Raw genomic sequence first — 25,756 nt, forward strand, 5'->3', positions numbered from 1 at the left:
CAGTTTTAATTTGCATTTTCCTATTGGCTAATGATGCTGAGTGTCTTTTTATGTGCTTATATTATTTTCCACCTACATATCCACTTTGGAGAAGTGTCTGGATGTGTAAGTGTTTTGCCCCTCACCTTGTTTTAAAAAAAACAACAAAAAACCACCACCTACGTATTTCATCTCCTACTTTTACTTGTTGCCTGTCTCCCCTATAAAAACGTAACTTCCACGAGGACAGAGATTTGGGTCTGTACCGCTCATTGCTCTAACAGTTATAACCTAAAACACGTGTAACTTACAATATCCTGTCGCCTATAACAGTGCTTCACATAGTAGATATCTTTGTTGAATGAATGAACTAACATTTATTGAGTACTTACTATGTGTCAGGCACCATTCTAAAAGCATCACATTTATTTTTTTGTGTAATTATTATTGTTGTCTTTGTCAATTCTCACCCAAGGATATTTTTTCCATGGATTTTTAGAGAGAGCAGAATGGAGGGAGGGAGGGAGAGAGAGAGTGAGAAAGAGAGAAACATCATCAATTGGTTGCCTCCCCCACAAGCCCCATCCAGGCCGGGACTGAACCTCCAACCCAGGTATGTGCCCTTGACCGGGAATCGAACCCTCGACCTGCCAGTGCACAGACCAAGGCTCCAACCACTGATCCACACCTCCAGGGTGTCATGTAATTATTTTATCAATAATTTTAATTTATTCTTTACAAATCTTTAATTGTTCAACAAGCACACTGAGCGGTTATTATGTGACAGTAACTAGGCTAGGGTTTAGGAATAAAATGAAAGTTACCCGTAAGACACAGACGGGTTAATATTCTAAGGGGCCCGGCCGGGCGTGGCTCAGTGGTTGAGCGTCGACCTAGGATCCAGGCGATCAGGGTTCGATTCCCGGTCAGGGCACATGCCCGGGTTGCGGCCTTGATCAATGACTCTCTCATCATTGATGTTTCTATCTCTCTCTCTCTCTCCCTCTCCTTTCCTCTCTCTGAAATCAATAAAGATATGTTTTTTTTAAAAAAATACTCTAAGGGAAGGAAGGTGCTGTGAACTTCCAGGGCGCAGAGAGCTTTCTGGAGGGCTGACCACTTGAATTAAACTGAAGGGAATAAAATGCTTACCTTATATTTTTCCCATAATATTAAACAGAATTAAAATTTAAAGCTCAATTACTTTGTTCTCATTTACAGTAATGAAAATTATCCAGGAAGCACTATATTTTTAAAAGCATTGGAAATAAACAAACAAAAGTCATTGGTCATTGTTTCCTATCATGATAAGTATCTTTGTTTTAACAAAATGTTTTCCTCATTTTTTATTGGGTTGTCTGTTTTCCTACTATTGAGGCTTGAGAGTTTTTTTAGATAACAAGGTCTTTGTTGGTGATTTGAAAATACGTTCCCCTAGTCCATAGCTTTTCATTCTCCTAGTGTCTTTGAAAAAGCAAAAGGTTTTCATTTTAACTAAATCCAGTTTATCAGTTTTTTTCTTTTATGGGTTGTGCTTTTGGTATCCAAGTCTAAGAAAACTTTCCCTAACCCCAGGTCATGAACATTTCTACTACATTTTCTTCTAAATGTTTTATAGTTTTACATTTTATTTTTCAATCTATGACCCATGTTTTATTTAATTTTTGTATAAAGTGTAAGATGGAGGTCAAGATATTTTATATTTAGTTGTTCTGTGGGATACTCTTGCATATGGATGGTCAGTTGTTTCAACACCACATTCGGAAAAGACTATCCTTTGTCCACGGAATTGCCTTTGTGCCTTTGTAAGCAATCCACATTTTGTAACTCAGTTGCTGGACATTCTGTTCTGCTCTGCTGATCTCTACCTCTGTCCCCCACCAACGCTGTACTGTCTTGATTACTGCTGCTCTTAGCGAGTCTTGGAGTTGGTTATACCGATCCTCCCACTTTATCTTTCTTTTTCAAAGTTGTTTTGTCTATTCTGTTCTCTTTGCCTTTCCAAATAAATTTTAAAATCGGCTTACCTATATTCACAAAAATCCCATTGGAATTTTTATTGGAATTGCATTAAATCTATAGATTTATTTGGAGTAAATGGACATGTCTAACTAAAGTGAGTCTTACAACCCATGAGCACAATATGTCTCTCCACTTATTTATGTATTTTGATTTCTTCCCTCAGTATTTATAGTTTCAGCATACAGATCCTATACAAACTTTGTTAGATTTATACCTAAGTATTTCAGTTTTTAAAATTTTATTTTATTTTTATTTTTAAAATATTTTTATTGATTTTTGAAGGAGAGGGAGAGAAAGAGAGAGAGAGAGAAATATGAATGTGAGAGCGGAACATCAATCAGCTGCCTCCTGCACACCCCCTACTGCAGATCAAGCCCACAACCCAGGCATGTGCCCTGACCAGGAATGGAACCAGTGACCTTTCAGTGCAGGGGGCGACTCCCAGCCAACTGAGCCACACTGGCTAGAGCTATTTATACTTTTTAAAATTTTGGTTTCAAAATTGTTTATTATAAGTATATAGAAATATGGCCCAGCCGGGTGTGGCTCAGGGGTTGAGCGTCGACCTAGGATCTAGGAGATCAGGGTTCGATTCCTGGTCAGGGCACATGCCCGGATTGCGGGCTCGATATCCAGCAGGGAGTGTGCAGGAGGCAGCCGATCAATGACTCTCTCATCATTGATGTTTCTCTCTCTCTCGCCCTCTCCTTTCCTCTCTCTGAAATCAATAAAGATATTTTTTTTTAAAGAAGAAGAAATATGACACATTTTTTTGTGCATTGACCGTATATTCTATGGTTGTGCTAAACTCATTAATTTAGGACATGTTTTTTGTAGATTCTTTGGGATTTTCTATCTAGAAAACCATGTCACCTGCAAATAGACATAATATTCTTTCTTTCTAATCTGTATGCCTTTTACTTTCTTTTTCTGCCTCTTTTCTCTGACTAGGACTTCCTGTGCTATATTGAATTAAGAATGATGAGAGAGGACCTCCCTGCTTTGCTCCTGATCTTAGGGGAAAGCATTTAGTGTTTCACAATTAAGTATGATATTAGTATTTTGTAGATGCCCTTTATCAAATTAAGGAAATTCCATCTGTTTTTAGATTGCTGAAGGTTGTGTGTGTGTGTTTTATCATGAATGGATGCTGAATGTTTTCAAATGCTTTTTCTGCATTGTTTAATATGCTCTAGTCATTTATCCTGTTTAGTTTTTTTTAATATGGTGAATTATATAGATTGATTTTTGAATTTGGAAACAGCTTTGTATTCCTAGGATAAACCCTACTTGGCCATGGAGTATTATTCTTTTTATATATTGCTGGATTTGATTTCCTAATATTTTGATGAGGATTTTTGTATACTAGTTAAAGGAATATTGGTCGATAGTTTTCTTTCCTGTATTGTCTTGGCCTAGTTTTGGTATCAATAGACTCATAAAATAATTGGGAAGTGGTCTATTTTCTTCTACTTTCTGGAAGATATTGTGTCGAATTGGTGCTGTTTGTCTTTTAAAAGTTCAATAGAATTCTCTAGTGAAAACATCTGACCGTGGAGTTATTTAGTGTGTGTTTTTTTTTTAAGGCCTTTACCTGTGGATTTAATTTCTTTAATATATATGTTACCTATTTCTTCTTGGGTGAGATTTAGAAGCTTGTGACTTTTAAGGAACTGCTTCGTTTCATCTGAGTTATTGAACTTATGCGTGTAGACTTGTTAAATAGTGTTTCTGTTTAGTATCTGTGGGGCTTGTAGTGATATTTCCTCCTCTATGACTGCAATTGTCATTTGTGTCTTTTCTCTTTGTTACTTGTCAGTACGGATAGAGTTTATTAATTTCATTCATCTATTCATAGGACCAGCTATTGATCTCACTGATTTTCTCCATTGTTTTTCTGTCTTCCATGTCATTGAATTCTGCTTTTTATTATTTCCTTCCTTCTACTTACACTGGGTTTATTAGGCTCGTCTCAGTTTCTTATGATGGAAGCTTTGTTTGTTGATTTGAGACCTTTTTTCTTTTTAAATATAAACATTTTAATTGTTATAAATCTCCCTTTAAGTGCTGCTTTCACCTCATCCCACAAATTTTTATGTGTTGTATGATATTGAAGTGTAGTTGACATATGTGTTGTGTTTTCGTTTTTGTTCAGTCAAAAATATTTTTTAATATCCTTTAAGACTTTCTCGTTGGCCCCTAGGTTATTTCGATGTGTGTTTAATTTCCAAGGGTGTGGAGATTTACCAGTTATCATTTTGTCGTTGATTTCTAGTTCAATTCCATTTTGGCCAGAGAACATAGTTTATATGATTTCAATTCTTTTCAATTTGTTGAAGTTGTTCTGTTGCCCAGGATGTGGTCTGTCCTGATGAAGGTTCCGTGTGTAGTTGAAAGGAATGTGTATTCTGCTGTTATCGTGTGGAATACTTTACAAATGTCTGTTAACCCAGTTTGATAGTGTTCGTCAGCTCTCCTATGTCTTTGCTGATTTTCTGCATGGCTGTCCCATTTATTAATGAGAGAGGAGTATTAAAATTTCCAAGTACAGTTGCGAATTTGTCTACGTTTTTGTTTCACGTATCTTGAAGCTCAGTGGTTTGGTGCATATACATTAGGATCATCATGTCTTCTTGATGAATTAACCCACTTATCTTTTTATGTAGCATCCTTCTTTGTGCTTAATTTTTCTTGCTTTGAAGTCTACTTTGTCTGATAGTAAAATAACCATTTCAGTTTTCTTTTGCTTACCTTATATCTTTTTTACATTTTTAAACGTATGTTACTTATGATATTATATCTAAACTTGGTTTCTTATAGACAGCATATCTTTGGATTTCTTTTTTTAATCCACACCCAAGGATATGTTTGTTGACTTTAGAGAGAGAGGAAGGGAGAGAGAGAGAGAAACATCAACCAGCCACCACCCACAGGTGCCCCTACCTGGGATAGAACTGCAACCTAGGTATGTGCCCTGACCAGGTATGGAACCCACAACCTTCCGGTGCACTGCCCGGGAGGATGTTCCAACCAAGCCACCTGGCCAAGGCTGGATTTTTTAATTTTTTTAAAACAATTTTATTGACTTTTAAAGAGAGGGGAAAAGGGGGAGAGAGAGAAACATTGATATGAAAAACATTGATCAGCTGCCTCCAGCACGTCCCCTATGGAGCCCACAACCCAGGCATGTTCCCTGACCTGGAATCAAGCCTGCAACTTTTTGGTGCACAGGACGATGCCCAGCCAACTGAGACACACTGGCCAGGGCAAGGGCTGGGTTTGTTTTGTTTTTTTTTAATAGAAAACAATTCTGACAATCCTTGTCTTTTAACTGATGAGTTTAACTATTTGCATTCCATGTAATTTTTGGTATATTTGGACTTATATTTACCTTTTCACTATTTGTTCTCTGGTTTTTTTCCCCCTCTCTTTCCCCTTCCTTATTTCCTTTGGGTTATCTAAATATTTGACAATATGTGTGTTGGAACTTCAGGTGTGGCTTCATGGGTCCGTGAGACTGTGTTCATTTTTTTTCAATCTTTTTTCTCCCTATTGTTAAGACTGAATTATTTCTATTGCTCTGTCTTTAAGTTCATAGAATCTTTTCTCTCTCATCTTTGTTCTGCTACTGAGCTCATCCAGGGAATTTTTTTTTAGTTGTTATATTTTTCTTTTTAAATTTTTCCATTCAATTCTTTATATCTTCTCTTTCTTCACTGAGACTTTCTATATTTTCATTTGTTTCAAGAGTGTTCATCTGTACTTCTTTAAGCATGGTTATAATAGCTGTTTAAAGGTCTTTGTCTCAACAGTCTGACGAATCTCAGAGAGAAGGTGGGGGTGGGGAATGAGTGGGGAGAGATTAATCAAAGAACTTATATGCGTATATACATAGCCCATGGACACAGACAATAGTGTGGGGAAGGTCTGAGGGGAGGTGCAGATTTAGGATGGAGGGGATGGGGGAGGGGCACACCTGTAATACTTTCAACAATAAAGATAAACAAACAAACAAACAAACATTATCTTCACATTCATGCAATGTCAGAACAGTAAAAGAAAAGTCTTTGTCTCATAATTACATTTGTGTCTTCTTGGGGTTGGTGTCTGTTGATTGTCTTTTCCCTTATTAGTTGTGATTTTCTAGATTCTTTGTCTGCTGATTAATGTTAGATTGTATCTTGGACCTTTCTAAGAGCAGAAACAGGATGCCTCAAAAATTAGGATTTATGAGTAGGCTTTTCAAATTTAACTGAGTTCTGCAATATCATTACAAACCAGTGCAGTATGAAAGAGGACTGAGCATACTTTTTGGAAAAACATACACTGAATATGTACATAAAGGTTCATGTTGAACCCTATTGCTTTTTAGCCAATGAATGAGTATTGCTTTTTTTAAGATTTTTTAAGTTGATTTTTAGAGAGAGAAGGAGGGAGAGAGAGAGAAACATCGCTGTGATAGTGAAACATCAATAGGCTGCCTCGTGCATGCCCCCTACCGGGGATCGAGTCAACAACTCAGACATGTGCCCTAACCAGGAATTGAACCCAGCACCTCTTGGTGCACTGGACGACAGCCAACCAACTGAGCCACACTGGCCAAGGCATGAGTACTGCTTTTAAAGCAATTGTACAAGTTAAAATACTAAAATATATTTAATAGCCGAGTCTCTAGACCCTCAGTCTCTTTCCACTAGGCCGCATTACCTTAGCTTCTTCTTCAGGAAACTCCAAACCTTCCTTTAATCCAGCAACTAAAGAGTCAATATCTAGCCCAGCAGGGAATGTACTGGACCCTATTCCAGATCTGTGGTTGGATGTCATTCTGATTGGTCAAGGCAAGTGCCTACCGGTCATTAAATATTTGGAATGTCATCTCTGCCTGTACCTTATATTTGTACAGCATTTTATAGTTTACAAAAGATGTTTACATATATTGTCTTAGTTAAGCTTCATGCCAACTCTGTGCATCAGTAGGAATTATTATTGCCATCAGAAAATATTTTAATTATAAAATTAACACATATTAGTGTGGAAAATGAATCATTATTGGGGAACCCTAGGCTCAGAAAAGTTATCACCTACTCAAGATCACTTGGTTATAGGAGCTGGAATCTAAACTAATATCTTTAAGAATGGTACATATCTGAAGTGCTAGGTTTGGGGAAAGAATATTTCACTCTGGACTGGATAGATCTGGGAAGGCATTTACAGGAGGAAGGGGTGGAGTTTGTACTGAGGGACTGATGGGATCTGGAAGGCAAAGAGGAAGAGCAAGGAATATTTTACCCAGAAGAGTGTGAAATGTGGCCTAAATGTAGTGAAATACCCTATTTCTGTGATCATTTCAAGACACCTTCTCTGGAGGTGTTGAAACTGAAATTTCCCCAGGTTCGGGCCCAGAGAGCACCTGAGGCACAACTGTCCCGTGCCATAGTGTTTGCTCAATTCTGGATTGCTCTTGAAGGAGGCAGGAAATGAACACTCATGAGCTGCTGAAAATGAATTGTAATTATTGGGTCATATTCCTCGAAACAGAGCCGTTGGTGACAAAGAAAGTGAGGAAGTCTTAAATATTATTCACAGCTCCTTGGCTGCTTTTGCCAAGTCCACGGAGGCAAGCAGAGAATGGTGCTCGAAGTCTAAGCGCAGCAACCACAGTCCTAAAGTTCTCTGGGGGCCCGAGTGGGCCCGAGTCCTGTGTGCAATAGCAATGTGAACAGTTTGCTCACATACACTCCTTTGGCTCCTTTTAACAGTAGAGTTGTATCCAAGTTTTGTAGAGCCCAAATCTTACACACCTGGAGCTTCTGTTTAAAAAAGAAAACACAATTACAAATAGAAGATTAGGGACAGGACTTTGGAAAGAACTCTAGACGTAAGGGTCGAGAAGCTTTGACTTCATTAGCCTCACAGGCCTGTGCTGGACAGTAATAACTCTGCTAAGAGGAAGGGAAGTGATTCAATTAAGTAGCATGGGAGCATCTGTCACTGTATAGTCACCTCTGCTTAACTGTGCTTTCTTAATCTGCTACAAGAAAGAGAAACTGTCCAATTTTGGGCCTGGGAGTATTTCTTTAAATAATACCTGTGCTTCCAGGTTGTATTTTTCTTTTTTCCCCAGTACTTTTAAAATAGAGAAATATTAACAATCCAAACATAAAGAAGTGAACAGATGCTCTCTCGGGAAGGATGACACTACAAGACCTTTCATCCACAGAGAACACCCCACGCAAGGGCAAGAGTGGAGAGCACGCCTAAGAGGTGTGCGCAGCCCCGAGGGCTCGCTCTTTCTACACTCATGCGTGTGCTCTGAGATCAAGGTCAGCAGAAGGCACAGAAAGGAAGGTGACAGCAAGCTTATCCCCCACACTTGACTGGCCATAAGCCCACAATGAAATTGATTTTGCTTTCTGTTTTCGTGTCTGTGCCTGCAGTCTGAGAAGGCGAAGAGCCACTGTTACGCTGAATGGCACTTGGGCCCAAGTGAAGTTTCTCTGCGAACGCAGTACCCGTCCAGCACTTCTTCAGCGCCTTCGCTGATCACCTGCACTGCGTCCCCGAGGCACCGTGGGATGTGCAGGGATGCTTACCCCCCTTCCCCACCTCCCTCCCCTCCCCTCCCCACCCCTTCCCCACCCTCCCCTCCCCCCTCCCTACCCCCACCCCCTCCTGCCACTGGCAGGGGCCACGCTGGCTTAGCATCCAAGGCTGGGCCCATGCGCCCCTTCCAGGACCACTCAGCCCTGTCATTTTTTCCTTCCAAAGTACTTGGCAACCGTACATTTATGTCTCCATGAGTACTGTTTCCTGAATACTTTGTCTTATTACCAAATATTTCCCCAACGTGCGTTCTCTCTTATGAATAAAGTCATTAACCTCTTAAAGGCAAGGACGTATTTGTACAACTTCTGAGCATCTCTGTCCTTACCGCAGAGCGCAACACAACTTGATATATATTTATTTTGCTATAACATCCTTACCGTATAATTAATACTGGTTCATAATGGAAATGTTTGTCGTGGAAATATTACATAATGCAGACAAGCAAACAGATTTTTAAATTACTCATAATTTCACTCTCCAAGAAAAACTACTGTTACCATTTTGTATGGGGCATACACCAAACAGGATGGAAGCTTGCCCCAGGGAGCTGAGGGTTTAATGGGATGCGTTGAAATCTACACAACCCAAAGTAGAAAGTTCAGTTTCCTGAGAAGTCAGGAGGGTGATGTGTTCCTCGTGGCCCAGGGTGGGCAGCATAAGCGTGCTTTCAGGGGCCTGGCCAAGCGTGCCGTCCAGAAAACGGTCCTCCCATCAGTTCCTAGAATCCTTAGAGCAGGAGTTAGGACTGTCCTTCCACAGTAGCATTAAAAGACCTAAGGGGGAGTGTGGTCCCAGAACCAGCAAGGTCAGCCTCGCCTGGGAAGTGCACCGCCAGGCCCCCTCCCAGGCCCTGCTGAATCGGGCTGTGTTTTAAGAAGTGCTCCAGGCCATCCTGTTGGACAGTAAGATTTGAGAGCCACTGTCTAAAAACTGGGATTGTACCTTGTTCATTGTTGAGTTCCCTGTCCCAGCACCTATGCCGAGAAGGAATACCTAGTTTACCCAGCACTATCTGGAGCAAATTAAATCTTAACAGTTTGGCACATTTCCTTCAGAATGTTTTTAGAGAACTAAAGCGTTGCCGGTACAACTGAGGGATTTCTGTGGATCCTTTCCCAGTCTTACGCTTCTTTCTTTTTCTCCACAAATAACCATGATCATAAATTGGCATTAATCATTCTTGTTCATATTTTATGCTTTTACTACACACTCATGTATTTACAAACAATATATGGTATGGTTTTGCAGGTTTTTAAACTATTTAAATAGTGTCACACTCCACCTACCCAGCAATGAGCTCTTCTGTATTGATTTATCATGGTGCGGACACAGAGCTGCGATTCGTCACTGTAACTCCTGCACAATATTTCCTCTGTGAATACATGATGATGTATGAATCTGAACTTCTATTAACAGCATTTAAATGGTTCCACTTGATTTCACTTTTGACTATTAGAAGTAATGCTGCCAACTATGAATGTATGTCTTTTATTTAGAGCAACAGAACTGTGTCTGCAAGATAACTTTTTACAAGTGGATTTACTGGGCCAAAGGATATCCCTTTTTAAAGCTCTAGAGTTATTGATAATTGTTACCCTAAAAGTTGTATCCGTTTACACCCTCATAAGCAGTGTATGAGGCTCTGTTTTGCTATAGTCTATCACGGAATGTCAATAAAGTGTTTGATGTGTGAAAAAAAAAATTTTTAAATAAAAAAAGTAATGCTGCCACAAACTTACGTATCTTCTGGGACAACCAAATAGAGTTTCTCTAAGGCACAGAGCTAAGAGCAGATTTCCTGGAATATAGGAATATGAGCATTTCCAATCTGCGTAGATAAAATCAAATTACTCCTCAAAGTGGTTATACCAATTTCTCCATCTTTTTCCCAACATTTAATATTAGTGAACTTTTAGATTTTTGCCAGTTTATGAGTACAAAATAGAATCTCATCGTTGTTATAAATTTTTCACTACCTTAATTTCTAGGGAGGTTGAGCATCTTTTTACAGACTCATGAGCCATTTGGATTCGAGAGAATAAAATGAAGACATATTCACACCAAGATATAAAGGCCTGAGATCATTTCCACTTCTAGAAGAGAGTTTTCAGGGGAGGAAGCCCGAGACAGAGGAGGGAGTGAGGAGAGTCCTGCAGAGAAGGGAGGAAACGCAGTGAGAAGTTAGAGGCACTGATTACCTTCTTCAAGGTCCTTTCCGGGGCTGGCCCTGGACAGTTGTCAAGGAGCTCTGTTCCCTTCCCCCAGGGCTGGAGTCCTGAGCCCTGGGAGAGGCTGGGGTAAAATACAGGTTCTAGTAAAATCTTCACTGAGCAAAGCCTTTCCTGGTCTTGAGGTTTTCAGGCTTTTTTATTTAAAACCAGATAACCCAGGGGTTGTCAATGAGAGATGTACATCCCTGCTAGGGCGGGCTTTGGAAATTTCGGGGAAGTTTTGATTATCACAATGATACATGAGACAGTCCTGCTCAACAAAGAGTTCCCATGGCTGCTCCACACAACTGTCGAAAGCCCTGCTGGACATTTACAGGGGCGAAAGCCTGTTCAGAATGACCAGGCCTAGCACCCGACTCTATAATAACAAAGGCTTTGTCCACATAATCACTAATTGTCCCGGGAGTGTAAACTACTATTTAAACAGAGAGAAGATTCTAACTTCTTTTTGTACAGAGCTTTACCAAGGTTAAAAAAAAATCTTACACTCCGCAACACTGATCATGGTATTAAGTCACCAATACAAGCCACACACTGGTCTGCAGCTGAAGTTCGCAGCTTCGCAGTGATTCTACACATAGTTGGAGCACCTGACAACTTCATTATGTTTTCTATTACAGAAGGCCCATGCATTTTATATAGTTTTATTATAAGCTGCTCTTCTTTTATTTATCCTTTATATTTGATATTATAATTATTTTTTAATTTTCTGTGTAAGGATGATCATATTTGCTATGATTTTTCATTCAAGTACAGAAAAAGGACATTACAAAATATTTATTGAGAACCAGTGAACTAATAGTTTCTTGCTGAAAAAAACAAAAAACCTTCACTTACCCCAAGATGACACAGTTGGTGATTGAGAGAGGAAAGGTGTGCATTCATTGCTGACTGATATCAAATCTGGACTCTTTCCATTTCCATCTCAGTCACTACCTTCCAAAGCAATGTCCTCCATCGAGTAACAACAATAATCACAATAGCTTACACTAACATAGCACACACAATGTGCTGGACACTGTCCCTAGTGTTTTACATTCACAAACTCTCTGGCCTTCACAACCCTCTAAAATAGGCACCATTATGATCGTCATTGTACAGATGAGGAAACCAATGCACAGAGAAGTTGAGAGATCTGCCCAAAGGCACACAGCCAATGCGTAGCACAGGTAAGATGATAGCTGGCAATCTGGCTCTGTGCTTCACTATACCATGTCGAAGACAGTGTCACGAAGCCAGACAAACCCAACGGAGGCATTTGGCCTGTAGAAACCGAGGGAAATGGACACATCCAACCAATACCATTGCTTAACTATTAGAACGTCCCAGGATGAGCTTCAGGGGTTATGTGAATCCCCTGAAACTCTATGCAAGTTATGTACCTCAGTGTGTGTATTTGTGTATTTTTTCTAGGGAGCAAGTCCACGATTCTCTGATTCTCAAAGGCCCCTGAGCACAAAAGAATTAAAACTACTGGATAAGGGAATGTCCACGGACTTGATGAGCAGGAGTTATGCAGGCACATTTCCCAATCCAACACTGGTGTGCAAGGACCAGGCAAGGTACGTGGGTAGAAAGTCCCTTTGCCCTCAAGGTGCCCGAACCTCTTTACTCTTGTTGGCATCTCCATCTAGGAGCAGACTCTTACTTTCTGTTCCCCTAAAAGCAAACCTCAAGGAAATCAATATGCTGTACAAATAGGATCCTTTCTATGTGTTCAATTACATGCCAAAGATCAGGAGGCACTGGTTTCGAGAATTAAGGTGGAGAAAGAACCATATTCTAAGAGCATGAGTGAGATCTAAGGGCCGCTCAGTGTGCAAATGACTCTGAAGCTCTTTCTGCCCCAACATACCTAAGGAGGCCCAGCGGCCAGTGGCCATGTCGGGATCTGCTGTGTGAGTGAGGGCCTCTGAGGGAGGCGCTGTCAGGGCTCCGTGATGCCCCACAGCCCCTCGGCCCACCCAGGAGGCCACCTGCAGCTTTGGCGGAAGGTCCGTGCGCACCAACGTCTTCGAATCCCAAGCATCTGCTTCTTCTGCCCCTGAGACTTCTCTGGCCCCAGCACCACATCAGTCCACACTCCCAGAAACAAGGCTCAGTCAGGGTGGGGGTCAGTGAACAAACACCTCAGTGTCCTCGCATTCGGTGGGATAGTTCTAAGGTGTGTTTTATAGTTTCTCGGAGGGTCCCCAGTGAGGTTGGGCCCCAGCTGCCCACAGCAGGAGCCTGCCCGTTGGCGCATCTTTATTAACATTTCCCCTCTCCTTGTCTCAATTCCCCAAGCCCTCCCTGTGCTTCCTGGGACCACTTCCAAAACAAACTATTTATAGCCAAATCCTTGTCTAAATATCTGCTTTTAGGGGAACCCAAGCCAAGACGGTACCCTTGGAGATCACGTGTCAATTGAGAATTCTGGTTTTACAGGCAAGGCCTCTAGCTGACCTTGGCCCATATTTTGCCAGATGCACCATGAGCATGGCTTTGTTTTTTTGGAGGGAGAAAGGGGCTCACAAGACCCTTGTAGGATGAACCCAAAGGGCTTCCAAAACTGGGGGAGAAACATTTGTCCAAATCCTTAAATGGGAAATTCTATTATAGGATCTTTTCGCTAAGAAGGCTGCATACGGTGAGGCCTGTCCTTCAGAGAGTCAGTGTATAAATCAGCCTTCCAAGAGCAATCTGTGCAACCAGGGCCTCTGCAAAAGGCTGCATGGTTGTGCCCTGGCCAAGGGGCCACGAGAGCTGAATCCAGCCTGCATTCTGCTCACCAAGCTGCGTGCCCACGTGAGGGGTCTCTCTTTGAAAAGGTGCAGCAAAGGAGGCTCCTCGCACACGGGCCCGTGTGCACCCACCGCCCTCTCCGCAGGTTCACTCCGAGAGATCGACTAGCCTCGTCTTCAAATCCAAACCATCGTGGCTAGAAATGTATTCTTTACAACAATATCCCATTGATGTCGAGCAAAAGCAGCGGGAGCGCCCCGGGCTGTTTGTTGTAATGGAATTTTCCTCCTATGAGAAACGAAGCATTGCTGCTGTATTATTAATGGAGTTTTATCTTCTTTTTCCACCAACTTGACAGTTTTAGTATCATGTTGGTACGATTCATTCCGCTAAGTGACGAGAATACTTCCATGTCACATTTCTGTCTTCTTTTGCTAAATTGGAAATGCTTGTGTTCTTGCCGCACAGCCCGACTTTGAAAGAGACTTGAACTTGCTCGCTCTGTGCGGAATGGGACGAACCCCCTGCCGGTGCCCACTCTCAGGCTTTGTGTTGGGGAGGCCCCAGTTACGTGGGCAAATGGATGGTTACTCTCAGCAATAAAAAAGAGCAAATAACGTGAAAGCACCCATACCTCAAAAGGCAGAAGAGTGACCTCTGTTTGACCTTGAGGTCTGTGCTCCGAAGAGAAAAGTTCCCTAACAGACAAAACAAGCTTCGAGCCAGAGAGAAAGAGAAGATTGCTTACTTTCTGATTACTTTGTTTAAACCAGCCTCCTCTCTGGTTTATAATCCTTTATGGGAGCATATTAGCAAGGGGCAGTTTAAGGTCTGTTTAGAGCAGAGAAGAATCATGAAATAAACAATTAATATTTAGGAAAGGGGCCCAGAACCCTCTATTTGTAGGCTTTTTCTCCCTAGTTTAATGAATAACAGCCCTGGGCTGTGGCCTTAGGCATTCCATGTATTTATTTTTATTACTGTTGTCATATATTCCCTTATTACACTCTTCGTGCTACTTTGGACAGTCCAAAATTAGGGGAACCCGTTGGAGTAAATAGTGCCACCGTTTCTGCTGGCATGAGTCATGTATGGAATACAGGGTGGCAATTCCAGGAAGAGGGAAGCAAATTCAGCATTCACATTTTATCCTGGCAGAGTGATCCTGGAACCCTTTGGCCCTGGGTAATTTTTAAGAGCCAGCCGGTATTCCTTGCCTTCCAGCCAAACACTCCATCACATCCCATCTTAACGTCCGGTCACTGCTGCTCCCGCCCAAGGCCGATCTGCATTGTCCAGCTTCTGGGCTTCCACTCGGATCGGTGCCTCCCGCTGGGATCCCTCCTCAGTCTCTGGTGCCTATTGAATCCTTCTCATCCTCAAAGGGTAATTCAAATCCTAGTTCTTCCAAAAAGCTTCCTCAGAGTGCGTGGCACCTTGCCTTGCTCCACCAAATTGTAGCAACCCATTGGCTGGCTCTTCCCAATATACTATTAATTGTCTTCTCAAGCCCACAGTTTCCTATTTCCCCAGGTAGATTTTAACTTCCTTATGCAGAAATTGGAAGTTGCCACCAATATCCATTCTCTCCCACCTTTCAGTAACAGAGCCCCAATTATTCAGGTGGCAATAAACCCACATGGAAATTACCCTCTCCAGCCTCCCTTGCCTCAATTCGAGCAATGAGATATAGGGAAACATGTTTTACAAGGCATATATATAAGGAAGGCTGTTGAAGGAGAAGAGATCAGGTGGAAGGCTGGATCTCTTGTCCTCTCCTCCTTCTACCTTCCTGCTGCCTGAGGTGAAGAGGGGATGGCTAGAGCTGAGAAAGCCCCCTTGAGTCATGAGGTGACCTTCAGGATGGAAGCCCCCAGCTAAGGGTAATGGAGAGGAAGATAGAAGGAGCCCAGTGTCCAGTGACTTTGTGAAACCGCTGCTCCTTCCCTGGATTACCTCCTCTAGACTTCTTTCCTGGAAAAGAATAAACCCTTTTATGTTTAAGCCATTGTTGGTTCATACAGTCAAATCCACTTCTAGTCTAGTCCAGCTTCTTAAGGGCAGATCAGCTTTTTAACCATGGTACCGCCAGTGGTGCCTGACAGAGCGCATGATAAATCCCGAAGAGCTGTTTGTTAAAGCTTGAAAATATTCTCCTTCTGACCCATAACAGTTCTCACTTTCATTAATATTGGAGTCGCTATCTTTAAAACCATGCCCATTGATCTTTTGCTACAACTTCAAAAGTTAATATTGTTTCCACTGCAGAGTTTTTATCTTTACAGATGAAGTCATTATTTTAAGAAATACCCTCCTGCCCGGCCAGTGTGGCTCAGTGGTTGAGCGCTGACCTATGAACCAGGAGGTCAGGGTTCGATTCCCGGTCAGGGCACAGGCCTGGGTTGTGGGCTCAATCCCCAGTAGGGGGCATGCAGGGGGCAGCTGATCAATGATTTTCTCATCATTGCTGTTTCTCTCTCTCCCTCTCTTTCTCCCTCTCTCTAAAATAAGTAAAAACATTTTTAAAAAGAAAAGAAAAAAAACTATCTTCCTGAGCGAGTCGTGCCAGCTGCAGGGAGCCTGAGCCATAGGCCCTGAGCCTAGATGCCTCAAAGCCTTATTTAAATGTTTGGGCCCCTCCTACAGCCAGGTTTACCAGGAGACCTGGGTAGGAATGGGCTCGATGGGCTTGGTCATTTAGGAAGCCAGGAGTGCTGAGGAAAGCAGGAAAGCTTTGAAGGGTTCGAGGCCCGCCCCCGCCCAGCTGCACTGGCCGAGCATATCAGAGGGACGGCAGTCGGGCTGTGCATGCAGCAAGGCAGTGCGGGGTGGGAACAGGGACCCTCGCTGTATGTTTGTAGATGTGCCATTGTCCCCGTGACATGAATCAATGTACCTGCAAGATGACAAGAAAAGAAAGAAAAAGGAAAGGTCCCGGGCAAAGGAGAAGCCACTATTAGGTAACAGGTTGAATGAGGAAAGCTTACGCTATGACCCAGAGAAGGCCACATGCTGAAAGGTGTCTTGGGTGGGCTTAATTTCATCTGGGTAATTTTGCCCCATGTTAGACAAAGGAGAAACAGGACATTGCACGCCTGTACAATTCTCTGTAGCTGTGTCTTCTTTCATTGACTTGACCTTCTAATACTGACCTCCTGAATCAGTACCTGTGACCTATAATATGGAGCCCAGTCGCCTAGCACAAGGAAGCCCCACAGTAGATTTTGAACCACATGATTCAATGTACCAGTCAGAGCTTGATCAAGAAATCAGAAGCCATCCCAGATATTTCAAGAAAGAAAGGAGATATATATATATATATATTTTATTTTTTTTTTAATATATCTTTATTGATTTCAGAGAGAGGAAGAGAGAGGAAGAGAGAGAAATATCAATGATGAGAGTCATTGACCGGCTGCCTCCTGCACGCCCCCTGCTGGGGATCAAACCCGCAACCCGGGCATGTGCTCTGATCAGAAATCGATCCCTGATCTCCTGGATCCTAGATCAATGCTCAATGGCTGAGCCACGCCCGGCCAGGCAACAGGATATTGTTTTTGAGAATGTGGGGTTACGGTGACTTTTTCCATCTTCCTACTGTCTTATATTTTCTAAATTTTCCATGATTATGTACTACTTCCATAATCTGAGAAGGTAAAATAAATTCTATTTTAAAGAAAACACTTATTCCAAAACTTATGATGTTTCCATACTCTTGGAAAGGAACATATTAAGTCACTGTCAGTGATTAAAATATAAGAAAATGATGGTCAAACTGTTCCTCGGGATCTGTAAGTAGACCTTCAACAAATCATTTAGCTTTCCTTTGCAGTCCTTTGTCTGTCTATGACATTGTCACACACTTCTGGCCGTTCTCTCACACAAATATGGTGGGATTAATGAGGTCACCATTTCCAAATGTTCTTCAAGGTCCTTCCATGGAAAAGCACTTTGAGGGCAGAACAAATGATTGTTGCCCTATCACTATTTCCTAGAACATCTATGGCTGCCAACCTTGAATAAAATCTTATTTAGAAAGAAATATCCTTCTCTAGGCCTTTCTCCTGAATATAATAATTCTTAGGAATAAATGGACCAAGGCTTTTGCTCCAAAGATATATAGAAGCTGTGGAAAATCATAAGCTTTGTCATTTTTAGAGAAAACAAGTTTAAATTCAAGGTTGTGTTTTTCTTTCCACTCATCATTTTCATGCTCTATGTCAAACTTATGTGCCTTGGGGGCAAAACAAAATAGGAAGCTTAAATTTTATTTGTGCTATTAAATTTTAAATATATAAAACCCAGCACTAGAAAAGGATCTTGAAGGAATACCTGATTTTGCACTCTTCCTTCAGACAGATAAACAGCTCAACTTCTAAGGACAGGTTTCAGCCCATCTCATTCATAAAGGTCTCTAGGGATCAGGAAATCCATTGCTTTCCCAGATAGTCTTGTTTGGTATTTTAAAATTATGTTATATTTGACCAGAGTATCTACATCTCCAGCCTCACAACTGCTCTAGAAAGATAGTTCTATAAGAACATCACCAATACTTGGACTCTTTTATTAGAAGCCCAATTACACATAGTGAAATGGCAGGCACTGTGAAAGGAGAATTCTGCAGGTCCAGTCTCTGACTTGTTGTAATTTTTGATTGAACATAAACAGCCACAACTACACACAGGACACGCAAATGGTAGTTTAAAAAGTCAAATCAATAGCGAGGTGGACAAGAAGTTATTCATGCCTTAAATAGGGAGCCTTCCCTACATTGGCCAGCTCATGAATTCTGCCCTGGAAACTCATTTATGGAGGGCAGTGACTTTTCTGTAGAATAAGGGAACATTTTTCCCAGGAAAATATTTCCCCAAAGAGATAAGGGTTGATGAGAAATTGGGTTGAGACCCATATATAAAATCAGGTCATTCACCTTCTTTATACTAAAATAATTATACCAAAATAATTATGACTCAAGCCCCTAGCAAACTACTTGTAAATTACTACACACATCTGCAACATGTTTGAGAAGCTCCTCCCCAATCCACATGTTGTAACTCAACATTCTCCTGGACACTCTCTGCCCAGGGATAAAGGATTCTACTTTTCCTTCTAACCCTTTGCTCCAAGCCTAGGCACCAACTCTTTCCTAATTTCCCCAACAGCATTGGGACTGAGCTATAATATTATTAACATTAATTACACCTACTGGAAGTTGAGAGGAATCAGCAGGGTGTACCACTCAAGAACAACTTACAATGACGCCCTAAGCCCAGCTGAGACCCTGGCCATTCTCCTGGCCTGCCTCCAAGCAGCTCACCCTCTACCGTAGAAACGGTCAAGTCTTTCCCTTCTATGAAGAATGGATGTTCCCACCATCAGTTATTTTGTAAATAGGTTTATTTTCAGTCACAATATATAAATGTAAGACAGGAAAAAGGGAATGTTATTTTCCTTCTGGGGACTGGAGATTAGTTTTCCAGGACTTGAAAATGTAGAAAGACCTGCAATGACAGCCACCTTGATACCAACCTGAGGATGAAGCCAGCCTACAAATAAGTTCAGGGCCAAGAGAAGTGCAGGGAAACAGCACTAGGGATACTGGATTTGACCAGTCTTGAACTTGCCCTACATCTGGAAGTTCAGTGATGAGAGCCAATACATTTCCTTACAATCCAAGTCGAATTTAAATAGTGTTCTTTTTTTTTTTTTGCTATTGGGGAAAAAAAGCATCCTAACTGATATACTTCATATTCCTAAATATGCTTCGAATGACTTTTCTTGGTTTATCAATATTAGACATTATCTATTTAATTTGTAATATCAGAGATGAAAAAGTCAGCTCATTTTTTAACACCTCTTCTATTTCCTCTTTTAGTTCAATTATTGATTACCTTTATAACAATAAATAACATCTTAACCTTTCTTTTTTGTTCCATCAAGTATCTTTTAATGCTCTTCATAAAATTAAGATATTAGCTCCCCAACTAGTCCATTCAGCAATTCTATGCTTCACTTTGTACCTTCTGTCACCCAGGTTAATAATATTTGCATTATAAATAAATCTTCTAAGCTTTATCTACAGATCAGTTGTGAACAACTAAAAATCAATTAAAACTCTTCGCTGTTGGCAATGAATGCATCTTGATTGCAGAGCTGGACATGTTCAAAATAGTAGCATCCCTCTCCTCTTGTTTTAACTTTATGGAAATCCTTGAAAACTTGACTTGCTGTATAACTGAGATGATGATGATACCGATAGATATAGATATAGATATAGATGATATAGATATAGATACAGATTAGATATAGATATAGATATAGATTAGATATAGATATAGATAGATATATAATATAGACATAGATAGATATAGACATAGACACAGACATAGATACAGACATAGATAGATGATGATGATAGATAGATAGATAGATAGATAGATAGATAGATAGATAGATAGATAGATAGATAGATGATAGACAGACATAGATACAGACATAGATAGATGATAGATAGATGATAGATAGATAGATAGATAGATAGATAGATAGATAGATAGATAGATAGATAGATAGATAGATAGATGATAGATATATGCACCCACACACATTCATGCACATCTGTGTAGAGAGAGAGAAAGCAAAAAAACAAATGCTTTACATTATTGTGACTGTAAAATATTGTTCATTGCAGAAGCAGTGATTAATTAAGGCTACATTTCCTTTCTTACTGCTTTTTGTTTTTTTCTGGAGTTTCTATCTGCCTTTATTTTTGTTCTGTACTACTTATAAATTTTTATAAATAATGTAGGAAAATTTCCCACATCACTATATTTTTTCCATAGTTACATATTTTAAAACTTTATTTATTTGCATATGTGTCTGTGAATGTGTGTGTGTGTAAAGAGAGTTTTATGGTTTTGCTTTATGTGTTGTAACATTGTACATATGGTCCTTTGACTCTCTTTTCACTTAATATATTTTCTGTGTCAGAAAATTATAGTTCTACCTATTTACTTTTAATTCTCACCTAAGTACTGGTATGGTTGTATCACAGTTTTGTTCATTTGTTTCTCTTCTGTTTTTTGGGGTTTTGTTTGTTTGGTTTGTTTTTGGAAGAATTTCACGGTTTTATTAACACAAATACAATGTGCACGCAAGCTGTCGGTTCATTTTCTTCGCTGTGCAGCCTGGCATTGGGATTGGTGGCTCTGATGGCCAGCTGGGCTGCTCTTTCCACACTGGCTTTGTGGTTCTTTGAGGAGACATTGTGAGCAATCTCAGCACAGTGAGATCTGTTGCACATCAGCAGCACTTCAAGTTCCTTGACACTGTGCACCAGGAACTTCTGAAAGCCACAAGGCAGCATGTGCTTTGTTTTCCTGTTGCTCTCATAACCAATGCTGGGCATCACAATCTGGCCCTGGAACCTTCTGTGCACCATATTGTCAACACCTCTGGGCTTCTACCAGTTACACTTAATTTTGACATATCTGTCTGACTGGTGTTGGAGACAGAGTCATTGATCGGCTGCCTCCTGCACGCCCCCCACTGGGGATGGAGCCCGCAACCCGGGCATGTGCCCGACCGGGAATCGAACAGCGATCCGCTGAGCCACGCCTGGCCTGGCTCTTTTTTGTTTTCCTAGTTGTGTTCAACCCCAGTTGTACAAATGGGTAGGCATGATTTGATTATGCATAGTCCTCAGTTCTGGCCAGTTTTGAGTTTTTGCCTTTGCCCCTCTCTTCTCCCTTCACCATAGGCACCTTTGTTCAGATATTTAATGTGTATCTTTCAACCCACTTGCCATATTTTTCTTACAAAACATGCAGCATTATTTTGTGAATTTAAAAGTTTTACAAAAATGAACACTTAAATAGTGCTGGGAAATCTATTATTGTAAATGGTATAGTAAGTCTCAATTATTTATCATAAAAATAAATAAATAAATAATAAAAGTTTTACAAAAATGGTACCATGCTGTGTTTAACTTCCTTTTATAATGTAAACTATGTTTGAGTTCCATCCACACTGATAAATATGTGTGTTCATTCGTTTTTACTGTTGTGTAATAATCTATCATATGATTAGACCACATCTATCTGTTCATTCGCTTGGTTGTCATTTAGGTTGTTTTGACTACTTGCTGTTATAAACAGTGATGCAGTGGATATCATTGTATATGTGTCCTTATGCACATGTACAATCTACAGATTATTTAACCTTTTTACCATTGATAGTTGGTTTGTTTTAAAATTTTTTATGATAAATCTTCCTGTTATACAAGCATATATACTTCCAGTGTATGCTGTAAGTAGCATTCTTACATAAAAGGGTATGCAGTTTAGAATTCTGATATCACTAAATTATCTTCCAAAAAGATTATATCAATTTAAATTCCCGACAACTGAATATAGGATATCAACTTCCATATATTTGACCATACTTGATATAATCAACATAAAATTCTTGTCACCATCACAGTTAAAATATAGTAACTTACTATTGTTAAGATTCTCATGTCCTTGATTAACTATAAAAGATATCTTTTAACATCTTTATTGGCTTTTTGTTTTGTCTCTTTATATCCATTGATAATTTTTTATTGAATTGCTTTTATCTTGCCGACTAACATATTTGTGATATTAATTTTTTGTTATTGTATATGCAAATCATTTCTTCTAACCTCTTTTTCTTTCACTTCAGTTTTGGTACATTTTATAAGAATAAGGTTTTATTTTGAGAATCAAATTTATCAATCTTTTCTGTAAAGCTTTTTGGGAGTATGTCCTGCTTTAGAGAATTTTTCCTATACCATGGGTTATGAATTTTTGCCTATATTTTCCTGCATGATTGTGTGTGTGCGTGATTCAGGGGACTTACTTAATATTGTCCTGAAGATATTAACAAATACAATTAGACAAGAGAAAGTATGAGGATTGTAAAAGATATGGTAAAATTGTCACTATTTTCAAATGATATCATTTTATATTTAAAAGAATCAACTAAAAATTACTGCAGGATATAAAATTAATATGCAGCAATGAATAACTTTCCCATATAAAACAATACCAGTTAAAAAAATACAATGGAAAGACCTAGCTGGTTTGTCTCAGTGGATAGGGAGTCGGCCCCAGGAATGAAGGGTCCAGGGTTCGATTCCGGCCAGGGACACATACCTCGGTTGCAGGCTCGATCTCTGGCCCCGGTTGGGGTACATATGGGAGGCAACCAATTGATGTGTTTCACATCGATGTTTCTCTCTCTCTCTTTCCCACTCTCTCTAAAAAGCAATGGAAAAAAAATCCTCAGGTGAGGCTTAAAATAAATAAATAAATAAATAAATAAATAAATAAATAAATAAATAAATAAATAAAACGATAGAAAAAGACCACATCAGCAATAGTTAAATCAACCACAAATAGGTAAACTACTTAAGAATAAATTTAATCAGAAATATGCCTCTTTATGAGGAAAATTTCAAAACACTACTGTGGGACACAAAAGTAAAAGTGGACAGCGGAAATGTATCCCATGTTCCCTGGAAGAAAAATTCAGCATGACAAAAAATGCATTCTTTCTGAATGAATTTAAAATTTAATCGGATCTTTAAATTACCAATAAAATTTTTTCAGGAAATAAATGAGTTGTTTCTAAATTCATTCAAAAAATAAATAAGCAAGAGTAACCATAAAAACTCTGCAAAGGAAGAACCATGTGGTGGGGCTGTCCCAGACGGATACTGAAATACTCACGGGCCCCAGTAATTGAAACAGTATAATAGTGGTGCACCACTAGGAAGACTAAAGAGAGAGACATAAAGTGCAGAAATAAAACCAAAAACATCCAGAAATTTTGTGCATGAAAACGTGGCAAGCTCAAGTGAGACCGGCAAGAGAGAATTCTAAATAACTGGTAACCACCTTGAAAAAGCAAAGGTGCATCGGTTCCTCTCATGTACTAGGAAGAGGGCAGATATCTTTAAAATATTACTCACAAAATGAAACCATAAAGCTCTCCGAAGAAAACATAAGTGAATTTCTTCATGAGCTGACTATGACTCAAAATATAAAAGACACACAAAAAGATTGGTAATTTTCACTAAACAAAAAAATTATTTAAAAGCACAAAATAATACACCACAGCGATGTTGAAAGACAAATGACAAACTGGGGAAATACAGTTGCAGCTTATACCATAGACAGAGCACTAATTCTCCAAACATATAAAGGATTACAATGAATCAATACAAAGAAATCCAATAAAGATCAATACTTTTAAAGAAAAATGGGCGAAGTACAAGAACAGAAAATTCACAGAAAATAGATATACAAATGGCCCTTGTGCGTATAAAAAGAAAGTAAACGTCCTTTAACTCATAATTTTTAAAATGCAAAATGAAACTAAACTGAGATAACTATTAACTTAGGAAAAACCCTGAAGTTGAACAGCAGCCCTGTTAGCAAGGCCACAGGGAACCAGGTCACCTCATACATGGCCAGCGAGCGTGACAAAGACGCAACCCTAACAGAAGGCCATTGGCAATAGTTCCCAAATTTACAATGCATTTAGCCTTTGCCCTGACATTGCACTTGTGGAAATTTTATATGTTTCCCTGCACGTTGACAAAATGAAGTATGTACAGTATAGGGTAATTCATCTTTGCATCACTATCTACACTGGAAAGAGATTAGAAACAATCACGTGCCCATCAATGAGGAACTGGTTAAATAAACAATTCTCTATTCCCACAGTGGAACACAATACACTGTAAAAAAAAATAGGGCCCAGCTGGCGTGGCTCAGTGGTTGAGCATCGACCTAGGATCCAGGAGATCAGAGTTCGACTCCCGGTCAGGGCACATGCCAGGGTTGGGGGCTCGATCCCCAGTGGGGGGCGTGTAGGAGGCAGCCGATCAATGACTCGCTCATCATTGATGTTTCTCTCTCTCCCTCTCCCTTCCTCTCTCTGAAATCAATAAAGATATATTTTTTTTAAAAAAAAAGGAAACTTTTTATGTACTGATGAAAAGATCTTCAAGGTCTATTTTAAGAAACAAAAGAAAGGTGCAAAATAGTAATAATGTTTTGCTTTTTATGCAAGAAAATGATAAAATAATATATATCCTTATTTGCTTGTATCTGCATAAAGAAATATTGTAGGTATTCAAAAGAAACGAATAAAAACATTTATCCACAGAGAGAAGGAAAGAGTGTGCTACACATCAGTAGGAGAGGGAGGGCTGGACTTACTGTTCAGGAGGAACGTAAAGATGTTACTTTAGGTTTTGTTAATTGAGTCAGGACGGGCTTGGTTGTGTTGCAGTAACAAACACAACAAAATCTCAGCCGTCCAACTGCCAAGATTTCCTTTCTTTTTCCCACGAAATGTCCATCGTGAGCAGACTGGGAGCTCTGTTCCATAAATCTGGATGGGCAAATGACCTAGTTCTGGCCAATAAGATGTGATAAAATTTCCTGGACCGCTCCTGAGAAATATTTCCCCAGTTTTGAAGAGGAAAACATCTCTTCTGCGTCACAGGTTTACACGGGATGCTTGGTAGTGTGAGAGCCATCTCGTTGCCCTGAGAGGGGCAAGCTTGAGAGACATGCAGACCTGACCTCCTGAGAACCTTGGAGCTAAAAATAGAAAAGCCTTGGGTCCTTAACACTGTCAGTAACCCCTGAATTAATCAACTCTGGGGATGTTCTACCTCAAGGTTTCTTATTATGTGAGATAATATTTATTTATTGTATATACTATTTCAAATTATATTTTCTGATTAAGGGTGAAAACATCCTCATTTATAGGTTTCTTTTCCACTTTTCTTGTTTCATTGTTTTGACTAGATCTCCCAGTTTAATGTTGTATAGTAGTGTGAAAGCAGGTATGTCTTATTCCGATTTAATAGGATTACTTCTAAAATCACCTCTAAGTATTAGGATAGCTGAAGATTCTTTAGTTAAGAAATTTCCCTTCTAGAGGTAGCTGCTTAGAGGGATTTTTTTAAATCACTAATAGATGTTCAATTTTATCAATTATTTTTCAGCATTTATTGATATCAGGTGCTTTAATCTGTAGCTGTAAATTATATAAACTTTCTAAGTTAATGTTAGATGCTTGGCCTTCTGTAATTAACCTCCCTTGAAATAGCCCTTGATATACTGTTGTATTTGATTTGCTGAAATTTAAATAGC

Source organism: Miniopterus natalensis, chromosome 5, assembly GCF_054644295.1.
Source record: "Miniopterus natalensis isolate mMinNat1 chromosome 5, mMinNat1.hap1, whole genome shotgun sequence".
Taxonomy (NCBI): domain Eukaryota; kingdom Metazoa; phylum Chordata; class Mammalia; order Chiroptera; family Miniopteridae; genus Miniopterus; species Miniopterus natalensis.